Here is a 16,722-nt window from a genome sequence, read left to right on the forward strand (position 1 = left end):
TCTTACAATCCATTTTTATATTTCTTGCTAGTTTACTTTCATATTCTATTTTCTCTCTTTTTAAATCAATTTTTTGGTCGTCCTTTGCTGGTTTCTAAAACTGTCTCGATCCCCAGGCTTACTACTCTTCTTGGCAGCATTATAGGCCTCTTCTTTTAATCTAATTCTATCCTTAACTTCTTTAGTTAGCCATGGGTGGATCACTTTTCCTGTGGAGTTTTTATTTTCAATGGAATGTATATTTGTCAAGAATATTGAAATATTTCTTTAAATGTTTGCCATTGCTTTTCAACTGTCATACCCTTTAATTTAATTTCCCAATCTATTTCATGATTAATACTCTGTCCATTGTTTTCTGCCCCTTGTTATTTCTTATTTCCACCCATACTGACTCTATTTCCTGATCTTCTGAGCCAAGATCCTTTCTCACCACTGTCCTTATGTCATCCTTTATTATTAGGGCTACACCCCCTCCTTTTCCAGTCTGCCTGTCTTTTCTAAATGTCATGTACCGTGGAATATTTAGTTTCCAATCTTGGTCACTTTTCAACCATGTCTCTGTAATGACTATTAGATCAAACCCATTTATCTCTATTGGTGCAACTAATTCATCTATCTTGTTACAAAAGCTCTGTGCATTCAGATAAAGAGCCTTTAATTTTGACTTTCTACCATTTTTTCCTGCTTTGACCTTACTTGCTGATGCTCTATTATTGGTAAACTCTCTGTCTCTTCCTGCCACACTCTGCTTATCTTTACCCAAATCACTACACTGCTCTGTTGCCTTGACTTTTCTCATTAAATTTCTAAATTTCCCCATACCTGAACCCCCCCCCCCCCCCAACCCCTTTTTAGTTTAAAGCCCTGCCTACAGCCCTAGTTATTCGATTTGCCAGGACGCTGGTCCCAGCCTGGTTTAAGTGGAGCCCATCCCAATGGAACAGCTCCCTCTTTCCCCAGTATTGGTGCCATTGCCCCATGAATCGAAAATGTATCAAAGATATATATAAGAAACAAACAAACAAACACAGGGAGGAAGCTTTGGTGGAATGGTATATTAGATCATCCCAGTCAAGTAATAGCTGCATAAAAAAAAAAGACATGAAAGAAAGAGAAGCCTTGTGAATAAATAAGAAAGTTAGAGGCCTAAGAAAAATGTAAGAAAGTGGGAGCAATGGAAAACATGGGTTAAAAACAGAAAATGCTGGAAATACTCAGCAGGTCAGGCAGCATCTATGGAGAGGGAAACAGAGTTAACGTTTCAGGTCAATGAAAGCTGGGGGTCAGATATGAAATTAAAACAGGTTATGAAATAAAAATAGAAGATACTGGCAAAATACAGTGGATCCACCCGCTTCAATGCGAGGAGGAAGAGCTTAATGGAGAGGGCACAGTTCCCACCTCCCCACCAGCATTGTGCGTTTTGACAAAGGGCATTCCGCCATCCAGAACGCTAACCTGTCTTCTGCCCCTCTACCTCGGACACCAACAGACCCAATCCCACAGAAAATATAATTATACTGCTTTAAAGCATAGTTCCTTATATCCTTTAAGACGCTCCTTAAAACCTACCTCTTTGACCAAGCTCTTGGTCACCTGCCCTAATATCACCTCATTTGGCTCGGTGTCAAATTTTATTTGATAACGCTCCTGTAAAGCGCCTCGGGACGTTTTGCTACATTAAAGGTACTATATAAATGCAAGTTCTAGTAGTTGTTCATATTATTTGCATAAGGATTTTTGATCTTTAAATAGAGATGTGGTAGTTCATACAAAGCTGAAAACATTTTGACATAATGCCACAGAGTAACCGTACTGACATTGAAGGAACAAAATATTAAGAGAAAATATAGCATCAGTAGTATATTACCATTGAAATGCAGCCAGACTAATCTCTTTTCTTCATCCTTACATGATGACTTTGGAAATGAAATGAAGGAAATAAAGGGATGACAGGTATGGTATTAAGTGTGTACTGTAGGACTGCCTGGCCTTGGAGGTGTTTTGACAGTTTTGGACTGTGCCTCCAGACAGATACAGACTGAATTACAGACATTTTCTCTCAGGTAAAGGAAAAACCGATTTGAGACTAGTTTGTCCAACCTGACTGTCACCTCCTACTGACTATACGTGTGTCTATATTTTATTTATGTCCCATTATATAGTGTCTTCCCAATTGGAGATTACATTGTCGGGGACAAAATATGAAAAAAAAAGTTTTAAAAGAGCAAGACACATGAAAAAACCACGGGGCCGATTTTCGGATGGCCGAGCGGGTGTGTTGGGGGCAGGGAGGCTCCTAAAATGGCGGAATCCCGGAGCAGGTTCAGGGTTGGCTCCAACCCGCTGACTTCCAGGTTTCCGCATGCCCCACCGGCAATTAAAGCCAGCGGGATGCTGCTTTAGATAGTTATTAACATAGTTGGGGTACTTGACAGACCTCATTGACTGGAGATTTTGGCTGGGGTGCAATTTTGAAGGATCCTCAGCGTGTTTCCCACAAACGTGTTTCAGCCAACAGCCAGTGGGAGATGCAAAGGGTTATTTGACAGATGGAGGGAAACCTCATTTATTGCAGCAGGGCACTCTGTCACTTCAGACAAAGTTTTGGCTGCAACACCTTTGTCTTTCCACTCAAAATTATTAATTGATACCCTAAACTCTGCTGTGCAAACACGTTTGCCTACTTTGTGGACCCCCTCAAACTCAAACCGTCAGGATAGGGGGGGCGCCATAGCTGCATTCATCACTTCATCCGAGGACGAGCAGCATCACCAACCTCGCCAGGCACGCCGTCCACCTCCGCCACGTGGAGCTCCACAACACAGTGCTGCACCACAGGCACCTGCACAAAATAGTCATGCAACTACACATACACCCACTGTAGAGTGACCCAATGGGTGGCATCAAGCGTGGGTGTTCATGGTGAACCTCATGAAAGGGACTTATTACACAAGCCAGTCAAGAATGGCCAAGACGTGGTAGTAGAGGTGACAGTAATAATATTTAATGTGCCATTAACAAAAATCAAATATAAATAAAAAACATGACAAACATCCTCGTGCATCCCCTTTGTGCTCACAAAACCTTCGCCTTCTACGTGTGCTTCACCTGTGGCTGCAGCAGAGGTAGTGGCAGGTTGCTCTTGTTCATGCTATGAATGATTAGATGCTTTGGGCCTACGCCCTCTGGGCTTCGGTGCCCGTGAGGGCCCCTCCAAAGACTGCTCCACCTGCACCTGTGCGGGGGCAGACTCGGCCACCTGGAGAGGAGGCAGCATTGCGGGTACTGGTTGTGAGGGGAGCAACGGGTGAGACATGGGAGCGCTTTGAGTGGTGTCCCCACTTCCATGTCCCTTTTTGCCATCATCCCTCCTGAGCCAGGCCCACATCACTGCTACCACCCTGCTGGACGACAGTTTGGAGGACATGTGTGAAGCCTTGTAAGGCCAGTGCTAGTGTATCTGTCTGCCTGTTTAAGGCAGCAGAAAGTTGCTCACCCTGAGTCCAAAGGGCCGTTGTCAGGGCCTCAATGGACTCATTGGTGAGCTGTGCTCGAAGCTCCATGGAGGCTAGCCTTCCCTCCATCGCAGACATTCCCGCAACAGTCTGAGATGCCCTCACGTCCCTATGACAGTATCTCAGAGATTCCCTCCTGTACCCATGCCACCATTCCATTCATGCGAGAGTTGGACGCCTCCATCCTCTGCGCGATTGTGGACAGTGTCCGTGGCACCTGTTCCAACACCTCATAAATGTGCTGCTGCCTCTCGATCATTCTCCTTTTAAAGGATGGCTCCCAGGGTTCAGCATCTGTGTCCAGCTGAGCAGAGCCTGGAGAAGAGTGCTCCCATTGATGCGGACTCTCCATAGCTGCCCCACCACCAGTGTCTGCTCGTGCTCACATGGGTGTGATGACTAACCATGTGCGACCCCAACTAAGTGAGGATGGGGATCCACCGAGATGTGTGTATCTGTGCTGGTGGATGGCTCACTCAGATGTGACGGTGCCCCCTCAGAGGCCGGCAGGTCCTCTGAGTAATCACCCTCCACCATCATGGCAGTCGCTGAAGGCCCTGTAAGAGAACAGAAGGCAATATTAAGCATGATGATAGATGTTGAGGTGCTGAAGATGGCAATGGCATGTTAACATCATTTGCTATTGTGAGTGCTGAATGATAAAGTTCTGTCACCAGCCGCTTGTCGGGTGGCAGTCTCGGCGTCCCCGACAGACAGGCACTCAAGGGTGCGGCTCAGTTCAAGAGCCTCCTGTTCCGCGTCCGTGAGGACGACCTGATGTTGCGGACCCCTCCGGTCTTCGCCCTCTCCCGTGCATTCTGGGCTCTCTTCTATAATGGGAGAAAGTAGAGAGGCGTGAGTGAAGGATGGTGACGTGGCCAACCTCTGAATGCATTGGTTTGGGTGAGGCTGACCGTAAAAGAGATGCATCAGAGGGTGAGTATGAGACAGAGCCATGACATTGTATGAGGATTGGGTTGAGTTGTAGTGGTGGGATGAGTATTGGGGAGGTGAGGAAGTGCAGGTAAGTTGAGGATGAGGTTTGAGTGGGTGTGAGGAGTGATGGGACAGAGTAGTGTTGGCAGTGCCGAAGGAGCTGTGGGGTGGGGCCGGTGATGTAGAAGACGGAGTGTAGGAGAATGAGTAAGTGTACTCACTTTGGCTGACCTAGTTAGGTCATTGAAGCGCTTCCTGCACTAGATCCATGTGCGGGAGATGTTGCTGCTGCTGACCTCCTCTGCCACCTCGAGCCAGGCCTTCTTGGTGGCAGAGACAGGCCACTTCCTCCCGTCCGCAGGGTAGAAAATATCCCTTCTCCTCCTCCTCACCCCATCCAGTAGGACCTGGAATGAGGCAACAGTAAATCTGGGAGCAGCCTTTCCCCTGGTCTGCTCCATGCTGTACTTTGTTGTTTGCTGCAGGAGCAGCATTGGAGGACTGCCCCTTTAAATACGGCTCCTCCAGCTGATAGCCTGTGATTCAGGTGCGCAGTTCGCCTGCTGCGCAGGTTGACGATGGGAAACCCAGAAGCCATGGTAAGTGCCTTCAATTTACCCGCGATCGTGTGGGGAACGGACCGATTTCACTGGGTGGGTTACCCATGTGCCCAGTCGCCCCCCCTGCTGCCATCCCGCCTCCCTGGTAATATCAGGGCCCACATTTCTAAGCCAACAGATTAATGTATATTTACACTAAAATAAAATATTTTTAAAAGTGACCTAAATAAGCTAACCATTTTATTGCCATATATTCGTCCCTCCTCATAGGCAATTCGCAAACAAATATAATGAAATCTATTTATACTGAACTTAGATATAGTGAAACTGCATTCAGTATATGATTAAAAAATGCTAATATCCTGATTCATTTACTCTGTGCCATGAATGGAATATCACACCAGTTACAATAAAAACACTGGCGGCTAGTAGTGAAATTGTGAGCACTTATCTTCCATTAAGCAGATGATAAAGGACAAGGAGGTGAACGACACAATCACTGGGAATCGATGCATCCTCTTACGAAGTGCTCATCCATGTCTGCATAGCACCTGGAATTGTTAATTATATATTTCATGGTGCTTATCCCAGTTCATCTCAGGCTCACAAACTCTTTTTTGAAGAATGTGGCCAGTTCCAATTCAGGCTCAAAAACTGAAGAGATGGAAAATGCAGTATATTCTTTAAATTATATTCTGAAAGTGCAGCAATTTTCAATGTGGCTGACCGATTAATATAACTGTGCATGCTGCACTCTCTGTCCCATCAAACTAACAGTCAGCAATGCTCAATCTGCCATGGTTAACATGATTCTTCTATAAATGCATTCTCTTGTATTTGAATTAAGAACATTTCGAAACGACAATTTTCAAATGATTTTTCATAGGGACAACACAGACATAACTCTGATGGAAAAAGATGATGGAAATGAAAAAAATCTTAATATTTCAGCGAATACCAAAAAGATAACCGCACTATAATTCAGCTTGTGACTGGAACTTTGTAAAACCACTTAAATTATATTTAAAACATAAATAAATAAATATAAATGTTTGAGGAAACTTCCTAGGATCACCAAATTATTCAAATATAAAATGTATATAGTTATCATTGTGAATATAAAAAGCTACTATATATATTAATTATGTAGTAAAATATATAGACATATGTATGATTGTATACATTTGTAATATATTCACTTTGTAATAACAAGTAATACCAGAACTAGCTGCACCTCTAGCCAAGCTGTTCCAGTACAGCTACAACACTGGCATCTACCTGACAATGTGGAAAATTGCCCAGTTATGTCCTGTCCACAAAAAGTAGGACAAATCCAATCTGGCCAATTACCGCCCCATCAGTCTACTCTCAATCATCAGCAAAGTGATGAAGGTGTCATCGACAGTGCTATCAAGCGGCATTTACTCACCAATAACCTGCTCACCGATGCTCAGTTTGGGTTCTGCCAGGACCACTCGGCTCCAGACCTCATTACAGCCTTGGTCCAAACATGGACAAAAGAGCTGAATTCCAGAGGTGAGGTGAGAGTGACTACCCTTGACATCAAGGCAGCATTTGACCGAGTGTGGCACCAAGGAGCCCTTGTAAAATTGAAGTCAATAGGAATCAGGAGGAAAACTTTCCAGTGGCTGGAGTCATACCTAGCACAGAGGAAGATGGTAGTGGTTGTTGGAGGCCAATCATCTCAGCCCCAGGACATTGCTGCAGGAGTTCTTCAGGGCTGTGTCCTAGGCCCAACCATCTTCAGCTGCTTCATCAATGACCTTCCCTCCATTATAAAGTCAGAAATGGGGATGTTCGCTGATGATTGCACAGTGTTCAGTTCCATTCGCAACCCCTCAGATAATGAAGCAGTCCGTGCCCACATGCAGCAAGACCTGGACAACATCCAGGCTTGGGCTCATAAGTGGCAAGTAACATTTGTGCCAGACAAGTGCCAGGCAATGACCATCTCCAACAAGAGAGAGTCTAACCACCTCCCCTTGACATTCAATGGCATTACCATTGCCGAATCCCCCATCAACATCCTGGGGGTCACCATTGACCAGAAACTTAACTGGACCAGCCATATAAATACTGTGGCTACAAGAGCAGGTCAGAGGCTGGGTATTCTGCAGCGAGTGACCCACCTCCTGACTCCCCAAAGCCTTTCCACCATCTACAAGGCACAAGTCAAGAGTGTGATGGAATACTCTCCACTTTCCTGGATGAGTACAGCTCCAACAACACTCAAGAACCTCGACACCATCCAGGACAAAGCAGCTCGCTTGATTGGCACCCAATCCACCACCTTAAACATTCACTCCCTTCACCACCAGCGCACTGTGGCTGCAGTGTGTACCATCCACAGGATGCACTGCAGCAACTTGCCAAGGCTTCTTCGACAGCACCTCCAAAACCCGCGACCTCTACCACCTAGAAGGACAAGAGCAGCAGGTACATGGGAACAACACCACCTGCACATTCCCCTCCAAGTTACATACCATCCCGACTTGAAAATATATCGCCGTTCCTTCATCGTCGCTGGGTCAAAATCCTGGAACTCCCTTCCTAACAGCACCGTGGGAGAACCTCCACACAGACTGCAGCAGTTTAAGGCGGCGGCTCACCACCACCTTCTCAAGGGCAATTAGTGATGGGCAATAAATGCTGGCCTCGCCAGCGACGCCCACATCCCATGAACGAATAAAACAAAAGTTAATAGCTACATACTTTGATGTTCTCAGAAATGTTAAGACATTCTCTTCTTTTCAATCATCTTTTTCGACCAGAAATGATGGAAATTAGTATTCTTAATAGTGTATTACTGGTGTGAAAAACTAGCAGGAACTGAGTTCAGGTCATAGTTCCTGGCAGTGGAACTCTTTCCTCATTTTTTTCACTAACAATATGGTAGGTGGTGGTGCTGTCTTCTTAATTAAGTCTGTTGTACTCTTTCCTTTCTTGGCTGCCCATCACAAAACAGCGCTGTGACTCTCGGAGCCATCTCCAATAGATTGCGTTTCAGTTGTATCACTTGCCCATGAAGTTGGTGATGTGATGGTTCCGAGAGCAGATCAGTGTGGGACTCACATTAATATTACATTTCTGGGTAGCTCCACATTTTATTATCCAATTCAAGGACCATGAAGTTTCCACTAAAATCCTTCATCTCTAACTGGAAGAAACAGGGGGTGTAATTCACCTCCCTAGCCTCAATCAGGTTCGTCAGGCATGACCGACCCTTCACAAATCCATGCTGGCTCTCTCTGGTCAGCTGAAAATTTTCAAGTTGTTCCATCACTCTATCCTTAATTATAGACTCTAATAATTTCCCGACAACAGATGTTAGGCTAACTGGTCTATAATTCCCTGGTTTCCCTCTCTCGCCTTTCTTAAATAGCGGAGTGACATGTGCAATTTTCCAATCAATAGGAACTGTTCCTGAATCGAGAGAACTTTGGAAGATTAGAGTGAGGGCTTCTGCAATGTTCTCACCGACTTCCTTTAAAACTCTGGGATGGAAACTATTTGGTCCTGGGGATGTGTCACTCTTTCGTGCCATTACTTTCTTCATTACTATTCATTTGCTTACGTTAATTACGGTGAGTCCCCGTTCCGGATTCAAAATTAGTTTCCTTGGGGTATCTGGCATGCTATCCTCTTCCTCTATTGTAAATACTGATGCCAAGTAATTATTTGACATGTCTGCCATTTCCTTATTTTCATTTACAATATCACCATTATCAGTTTTTAAGGGGCGCACATTGCTCTTGACCACCCTCTTTTTCCAAATATAATTTTAAAAATTTTGATATCCCTTGCAAGTTTCTTTCCATGCTCCCTTTTTGTAGCTTTTACTATCTGTTTTGTCACCCTTTGCTGTTCATTGTATCTCTCCCAGTCACCAGGATCTGTGCTATTTTTGTATGCTCTTTCTTTTAGTTTTGTGTTGTCCCTTACCTCTTTGTTGTTCATGGCTGGTTTTTTTTTGGCAAGCAGAGTTCTTGCCTCTTAGGGGTATAAATTGGTTCTGTATCATGTTAAATTCTTTTCTGAGCACCTCCCACTAATCTTCTGTCATTTTACCCATTAACAGGTTTGCCCAGTTTACTGTGGACAGTCTCTGCCTCATCCCATGGAAGTCGGCCTTACCTAAATTTAGAATCTTAGTAGATGTTACGGGTTTCTCTGTTTCAAAACACAATGTTGAACTCGATCAAATTATGATCGCTTTTAGATAATGAGCTGCCAACCTGGTGAAGCTACAACACAGGACTACATGCATGCTAAACAGCGGAAGCAGCATGCTATAGGCAGAGCTAAGTGTTCCCACAACCAATGGACCAGATCAAAGCTCTGCAGCCTTGCTACACCCAGTTGTGAATGGTGGTGGATAATTAAACAACTAACGGGAGGAGGAGGCTCCATGAACATCCCCATCCCCAAAGATGGCAGAGCCCAACAAGTGAGTGCAAAAGACAAGGCAGAAGCGTTTGCAACCATCTTCAGCCAGAAGTGCCGAGTGGATGATCCATCACGGCCTCCTCCCGAGATCCCCACCATCACAGAAGCCAGTTTTCAGCCAATTCGATTCACTCCACGAAGTCTATAAAATAATGAGGGGCATAGATAAGGTAGATAGTCAAAATCTTTTCCCAAAGGTAGGGGAGTATATAACGAGGGGGCATAGATTTAAGGTGAGAGGGGAGAGATACAAAAGGGTCCAGAGGGGCAATTTTTTCACTCAAGGGGTGGTGAGTGTCTGGAACGAGCTGCCAGAGGCAGTAGTAGAGGCGGGTACAATTTTGTCTTTTAAAAAGCATTTGGACAGTTACATGGGTAAGATGGGTATAGAGGGATATGGGCCAAGTGCAGGCAATTGGGACTAGCTTAGTGGTATAAACTGGGCGACATGGACATGTTGGGCCGAAGGGCCTGTTTCCATGTTGTAAACTTCTATGATTCTATATCAAGAAACGGCTGAGTGCACTGGATACAGCAAAGGCTATGGGCCCTGACAACATCCCAGCTGTAGTGCTGAAGACTTGTGCTCCAGAACTAGCCAACCTGTTCCAGTACAGCTAGAACACTGGCATCTACCCGACAAAGTGGAAAATTGTAATGAAAGGTGTCATCGACAGTGCCATCAAGCGGCATTTACTCACCAATAACCTGCTCACCGATGCTCAGTTTGGGTTCCGCCAGGACCACTCAGCTCCAGACCTCATTACAGCCTTGGTCCAAACATGGACAAAAGAGCTGCATTCTAGAGGTGAGGTGAGAGTGACTGTCCTTGACATCAAGGCAGCATTTGACTGAGTGTGGTATCAAGGAGCCCTTGTAAAATTGAAGTCAATGGGAATCAGGGAGAAAACTCTCCAGTGGCTGGAGTCATACCTAACACAAAGGAAGATGGTAGTGGTTTTTGGAGGCCAATCATCTCAGCCCCAGGATATTGCTGCAGAAATTCCTCAGGGCAGTGTCCTAGACCCAGCCATCTTCAGCTGCTTCATCAATGACCTTCCCTCCATCATAAGTCAGAAGTGGGGATGTTCGCTGATAATTGCACAGTGTTCAGTTCCATTCGCAACCCCTCAGATAATGAAGCAGTCCGTGCCCACATGCAGCAAGACCTGGACAACATCCAGGCTTGGGCTCATAAGTGGCAAGTAACATTCGTGCAAGACAAGTGCCAGGCAATGACCATCTCCAACAAGAGAGAGTCTAACCACCTCCCCTTGACATTCAATGGCATTACTATCGCCGAATCTCCCACCATCAACATCTTGGGGGTCACCATTGACCAGAAACTAAACTGGACCAGCCACATAAATACTGTGGCTATAAGAGCAGGTCAGAGGCTAGGTATTCTGTGGCGAGTGACTCACCTCCTGATTCCCCAAAGTCTTTCCACCATCTACAAGGCACAAGTCAAGAGTGTGATGTAATACTCTCCATTTGCCTGGATGAGTGCAGCTCCAACAATACTCAAGACGCTCAACACCATCCAGGACAAAGCAGCCCGCTTGATTGGCACCCCATTCACCACCTTAAACATTCACTCTCTCCACCACCAACGCACCGTGGCTGCAGTGGGTACCATCCACAAGATGCACTGCAGCAACTCGCCAAGGCTTCTTCGACAGCACCTCCCAAACCCGCGACCTCTACCACCTAGAGGATAAGGGCAGCAGGCACATGAGAACAACACCACCGGCACGTTCCCTTCCAAGTCACACACCATCCTGACCTGGAAATATATCGCCGTTCCTTCATTGTCGCTGGGTCAAAATCCTGGAACCCCCTACCTAACAGCACTGTGGGAGAACCTTCACCACACAGACTCCAGCGTTTCAAGAAGACGGCTCACCACCACCTTCTCAAGGGCAATTAGGGATGGGCAATAAAATAAATTGTTCACACACCGTTAGGCTGTTAACTAAATCTGGCTCATTACTCATTATTAATTCTAATATGGCTTGTCCCCTTGTTGGTTCTAGAACATATTGTTGCAGAAAGCTGTCCTGAACACACAAGAAATTCATTACTTTTCCGACATGAGCTCGTCTGCTTATCCCAATCTATATGAAAGTTAAAATCCCCCATTAAAACCACTCTGCCTTTCGACATGCTTGTCTAATCTCTGCATTTATACATTCTGCCACTTCACAGCTGCTACCAAGTTGCTTATACACAATTTCCATTACAGTGTTAAATCCTTTTCTATTTCTTAATTTTACCCATAAAGTCTACACTGCCAGCTCACCTCTCATTATATCCTCTCTTATCATTGAAGCAATTTCATCCTTAATCACTAAGGCTACTCCTCCCCCTCTACCAGTTTCCCTATCCTCCCTGTTGACCTTATAACCTGATATATTCAGTTCCCAGTCCTGACCGTCTTGCAGCCATGTCTCAGTAATGGCTACCATGTCGTACCCTCTAAGTTGAAATTACACCTGCAATTCATTCAATTTGTTCCTTATACACTGTGCATTTGCATAAGGAATGTTTATTTGGGCCTCACATCCTAACCTTTCCTCTGCTTTAATGTTGTTTTACTCACACATTTCTTATTTCTCTCTCCTTATTTAATTCCTTTACATGTTTTAGTGTAGTGCCTTTACCGGTAGTGCCTAAAGCATAATTTCTGACTATCACTCTGCTCGCTTCCTTTTCGTTTGTTTTAGAATTATTATTTATATTACATTTCCCCCCCCATTTACTAGTTTAAAGTCCTTGTCACCACCGTACTTATTCTTTCTGCTAGGACCCTGGTCCCAGCCCAGTTCAGGTGGAGCCCATCCCAACAGTACAGTTCCTTCCTGTCCCAGTACTGGTGCCAGTGTCCCATGAAATGGAACCCCTCTATCACACCACTCCTTCAGCCACGTGTTTATCTTCCTAGTCCGCTTATCCCTACGCCAATTTGTATGTGGCTCGGGTAATAATCCAGAGACTAGAACCCTTGAGGTCCTGTTTTTTTAATTTAGCTCCTACCTCCTGCCTACTCTTTCCTATGTTGTTGGTCCCAATATGGACCATAATAACTGGATCCTCCCCCTCCCTCTCCCTCTCCCCCTCCCCCTCCCTCTCCCCCTCCCCCTCCCTCTCCCTCTCCCTCTCCCTCTCCCTCTCCCCCTCCCTCTCCCTCTCCCCCTCCCTCTCCCTCTCCCTCTCCCTCTCCAATATCCTTTCAAGCCAGTTCGAGGTGTGACGGAGGTCTGGAGTAAACTGTCCAGATACTTCTCCCCCTCCCTTATGTGTCGGAGTGTCTCCAACTCGCACTCCAGCTCGATGACTCTGGGCTGGAGAGATTTGAGGTGGAGACGTCTACTGCAGATGTGTTCACTCAGGACATTCTCAATGTCCACAAACTCCCACATACTGCAATCCAGACACAACCTGCTCTGCAATATCTCAGTCTATATTTATTTATAGATAATTACTTTTTACTCTGTTTTGGTTTTTTTTTGCTTTTTAAAAAAAATTAGCACCTCCTTTCCCCTCTACACCTAATACCCACTCTGTTCACAATGTGCTCTGTACTTCACCAGATAACCTTCTAATTTATACACCTTTTGAGAACACCAGTTACATTTGAGAACAGCAGTTACAACTGCTCAATCAGCTTCCAGCTCACAGTAATTACCCCCTATTCAGGCAATCGCTTACAGCAAATTGACTGTTAATTGTTAACTGCCACTGACTTGCAGTTTATGTTAACCGTTCACTAACTTGCAGTTCCCTTTAAAGTTTTAAAGTTCTAAGTTAAATTTTAAACTAAGTTTTAATTTCAATTCACCCAGTACTTTACCACAGATTCCCACTCTCACCAAATTCTCAAATTCCCACTCGGTTCATGATCCACTCTGTTCGCGATGTGTGCTGTGCTTCAGCTCTCTGTATAATATAACAATACTGTAAGATGCAAAGTACTTGAATTAAATTGGGAATTGCACGCTAGTTGGTTAATCAAGTTAGATTTGTGTAATTGTTTGTCTTCAAGCTGGTTAATTAAAGACTGACAGCAAACAGCTGAATCGTGAACGGGTGCAGATACTAAATTCAGCCTCATGCTTTCATCAGTGCCCCATGGATTCAGGAGACTATCAGTGCTTTAGTACACAGGGAGTGAAACAAGCTGCAGCAAATTACTTCTGGGATTACCTGTTAGACGGATCGATGCAGAAAGTAATTAAAAGTTAGACAAAATTGCAATGTCAAATGCAAAGTAAAGTGTGTACATAAGAACAGAAGAAATAAAAGCAGGAGTAGGCGATACGGCCCCTCGAGTCTGCACCACCATTCAATAAGATTATGGCTGATCTTCTACCTCAACTCCACTTTCCCACCCTATCCCAATATCCCTTGATTCCCTTACTGTCCAAAAATCTATCGATCTCAGTCTTGAATATATTCAATGACTCAGCACCCACAGCCCTCTGGGGTAGAGAATTCCAAAGAAATTTTTCCTCACCTCGGACCTAAATGTCCGACCCTTATCCTGAGACTATGTCCCCTATTTCTAGATTCTCCAGCCAGGGGAAACAGCCTCTCAGTATCTCCCCTGTCAAGCCCTCTAAGAATTTTATACGTTTCAATGAGATCACCTCTCATTCTTCTAAACTCCAGAGAATATAGGCCCACTTTACACTATCTCTCCTCATAGGACAACCCTCTCATCCCAGGAATCAATCTAGTGAACCTTCGTTACACCCTCCTATGGCAAGTATATCCTCCCTTAGGTAAGGAGTCCAAAACTGTACACAGTACTCCAGGTGTGGTCTCACCAGAGTCATGCTCAAAATGATTTTAACCAAAAAATGTGGATAACATCTAATTTTAAGTGATGCTCATAAAGTCAGACACAGTGGTCGATATTAAGCCCCCCCACGATGGGCGGGAGCAGGTCGGGGGGTTAAAAATTAATAATTGGGGACCATGGCCCCAACGTGCGCCTGCCGCCATTTTTACGGCGGTGGGTTGTGAGCTGTGCATGTGCCCCACCTCGCCAAGGCGGGACACTTCATTATCATATTTAAATCAGGCTCCCACAGTGCAGTTGGGAGCCTGATTTAAATTTAATGATTGCCGGCCAGGTTTCCCAGGGCTCGGGGAACCTGGCAGCGATATGGAGACAGGAGCAGCTGGCTCCACAGGTAACTGCTTTTCATAATACTCCTTGTGAACCAGGAGGAGCAGGAATGCTCCCCTCGGCCCCTCAAGCAAACCTTCTGCCGATCACGGACTCTCCTCGCTGTCGCAATCTGCCGACTCCCCCCCCCCTCAATCCGCTATCATTCCCGATTGCCGGGGACCGTCCCCAAGAGCTGTCAGTCTGGCTGGCTGCCGGGTGGGGAACAGAATAAAAAAATGCTAAATTCAGCAGGACCTGCGCGTCCCTGGGATGTCCGGGTTTCCCCCCCCCGCATCTGTGCTCCCTCCCCGCATTCCCGTAAATATCAAGGCCATAATCTTTAACAAAGGTGTACTACTCCATTTATTTGTTTATAAATTTCTAATAAGATTGTTTTAAATAATTAAAATGTTTAATTTTTAAAAAGGTAAGCCACCATAATAATAAATTAGTAATGTTTCAATAAGCCCATAAACGCTGGCTATAACCAGTTCATAAAAGTTTGATAGTGTTGTGTAACACTGCACTGTTACATTGCAACATACATTCGTTGCCGAATATTAAAAATGTCAGGAGGGTTTTAACCCTACCCGCCTGTTGAAATGGGGTGGGTGAGCCATTAAAATGCCCCAGGTTATTTACATACCGGAAAACCGCCCGGATCCTACCATTTCCAATTTTAATGGACGTTTCTGGACATGTGACCATGCCGTCCGTCCAAAGACGACAGGGCCTTAATTCACAAATGCTAATTTGGGTCCAATGGCATCATCAGGCCCTGTCAGTGATTTTAACTTTGGCCTGAGGAGAGAGGTCGCCGTCAGGTGAAGAGGTTTGTGAAGCTGAAGAGGCCCTCCAGGTAAGTTTTCAACTTTCCTTTGTGGAGCACTCTCGGCCCCACAAGGAGAATTTAAAGAAAGAAAGAACTTGCATTTATATAGTGCCTTTCATGACCTCAGGACATCCCAAAGCGCTTTACAGCCAATGAAGTACTTTGAAGTACAATAAAGTAGGAAACGCAGTCGCCAATTTGCGCACAGCAAGGTCTAACAAACAGCAACGTGATAAATGACCAGATAATTTGTTTTTTTAATGATGTTGATTGAGGAATAAATATTGGCCAGGACACCGGAGAAAACTCCCCTGCTGGTCTCTGAAATAGTAGTATGGGATCTTTTATGTTCACCTGAGAGAACATATGGGGCCTCGGTTTAACATCTCATCCAAAAGACAGCACCTGCGACAGTGCAGCACTCCCTCAGCACTGCCTAGATTTTGTGCTTAAGTGTCTGGAGTGGGACTTGAACCCTTCATGACTCAGAGGCAAAAGTGCTACCAACTAAGCCATGGCTGACACACAGAGGTTGGGCCTCTGCTGCTCCAGTCTTCTCCCCCCTTCCCTAAACTGAGGCCCCCTTGTAATCCCCTTCCCCACCCTTACCCGAGTGCCCGATTTTCCGGAGGCTGGCAGCCGCATCTTGCCCACCTCTCGTGAGAAAAGGACCATTGGCACGTTAATGAGGCCTGGCCGTTAAAATCACTTTGAACCCATACAGCCTGGGGGGGTGGAAAGCTAACTGAAAACTGTGGTTTCATGCGGAAAACCTGCTGGCGGTAAAAATCTCCCCCAAGGGCTCAATTACCTTGAGGGGCTGAAATTCTTATTTCCTGTAAAAAAAGGGAATAAATGACTAAATTGAGTTGAAATTAAAGAGCTGCCAGTGAAATCATTGGAGCTCACACAATTGAAATGAGATTTCTAAGAATTTTATCACAGGCAATGAAAAAAATATCAGCTAATCACAACCTGCAATAATGATCCTCAAGCAGCTAAGACGCCACCCAACCATTAATAGATGGTGAAAAATGAATTTGTTTGTTTCTTTAGTGCACAATAGTCTTTGAAATGGATTGCAACAACAAGTGAGAAAAATGTCACTTCAGTCAAAAGGTATTGATGGATTTGTAGAGGATTATTATATAGGCATTGAGGAGTGCGGCCCCTGAACATGCATGGTGAATACTGTTTCAAAGGCAAGAAGGACACAGACAAAAGTGAGCAAAA

At 45.0% G+C, this 16,722-nt stretch overlaps 1 long non-coding RNA gene across 2 annotated transcripts in view; it reads left to right on the top strand.

Moving 5' to 3' along the window:
• Positions 1-13,480, top strand: part of LOC137326587 (uncharacterized) — a 233,538-nt gene extending 220,058 nt beyond the window's left edge. For both annotated transcript variants that reach the window (XR_010964227.1, XR_010964226.1), the window contains one exon: positions 9,114-13,480. This is a non-coding gene — a long non-coding RNA (uncharacterized lncRNA). The remainder of the gene's footprint in view (positions 1-9,113) is intronic.
• Positions 13,481-16,722: the final 3,242 nt, after the last annotated feature.

Source organism: Heptranchias perlo, chromosome 10 (genome assembly GCF_035084215.1).
Source record: "Heptranchias perlo isolate sHepPer1 chromosome 10, sHepPer1.hap1, whole genome shotgun sequence".
In the NCBI taxonomy this organism is placed as follows: Eukaryota; Metazoa; Chordata; class Chondrichthyes; order Hexanchiformes; family Hexanchidae; genus Heptranchias; species Heptranchias perlo.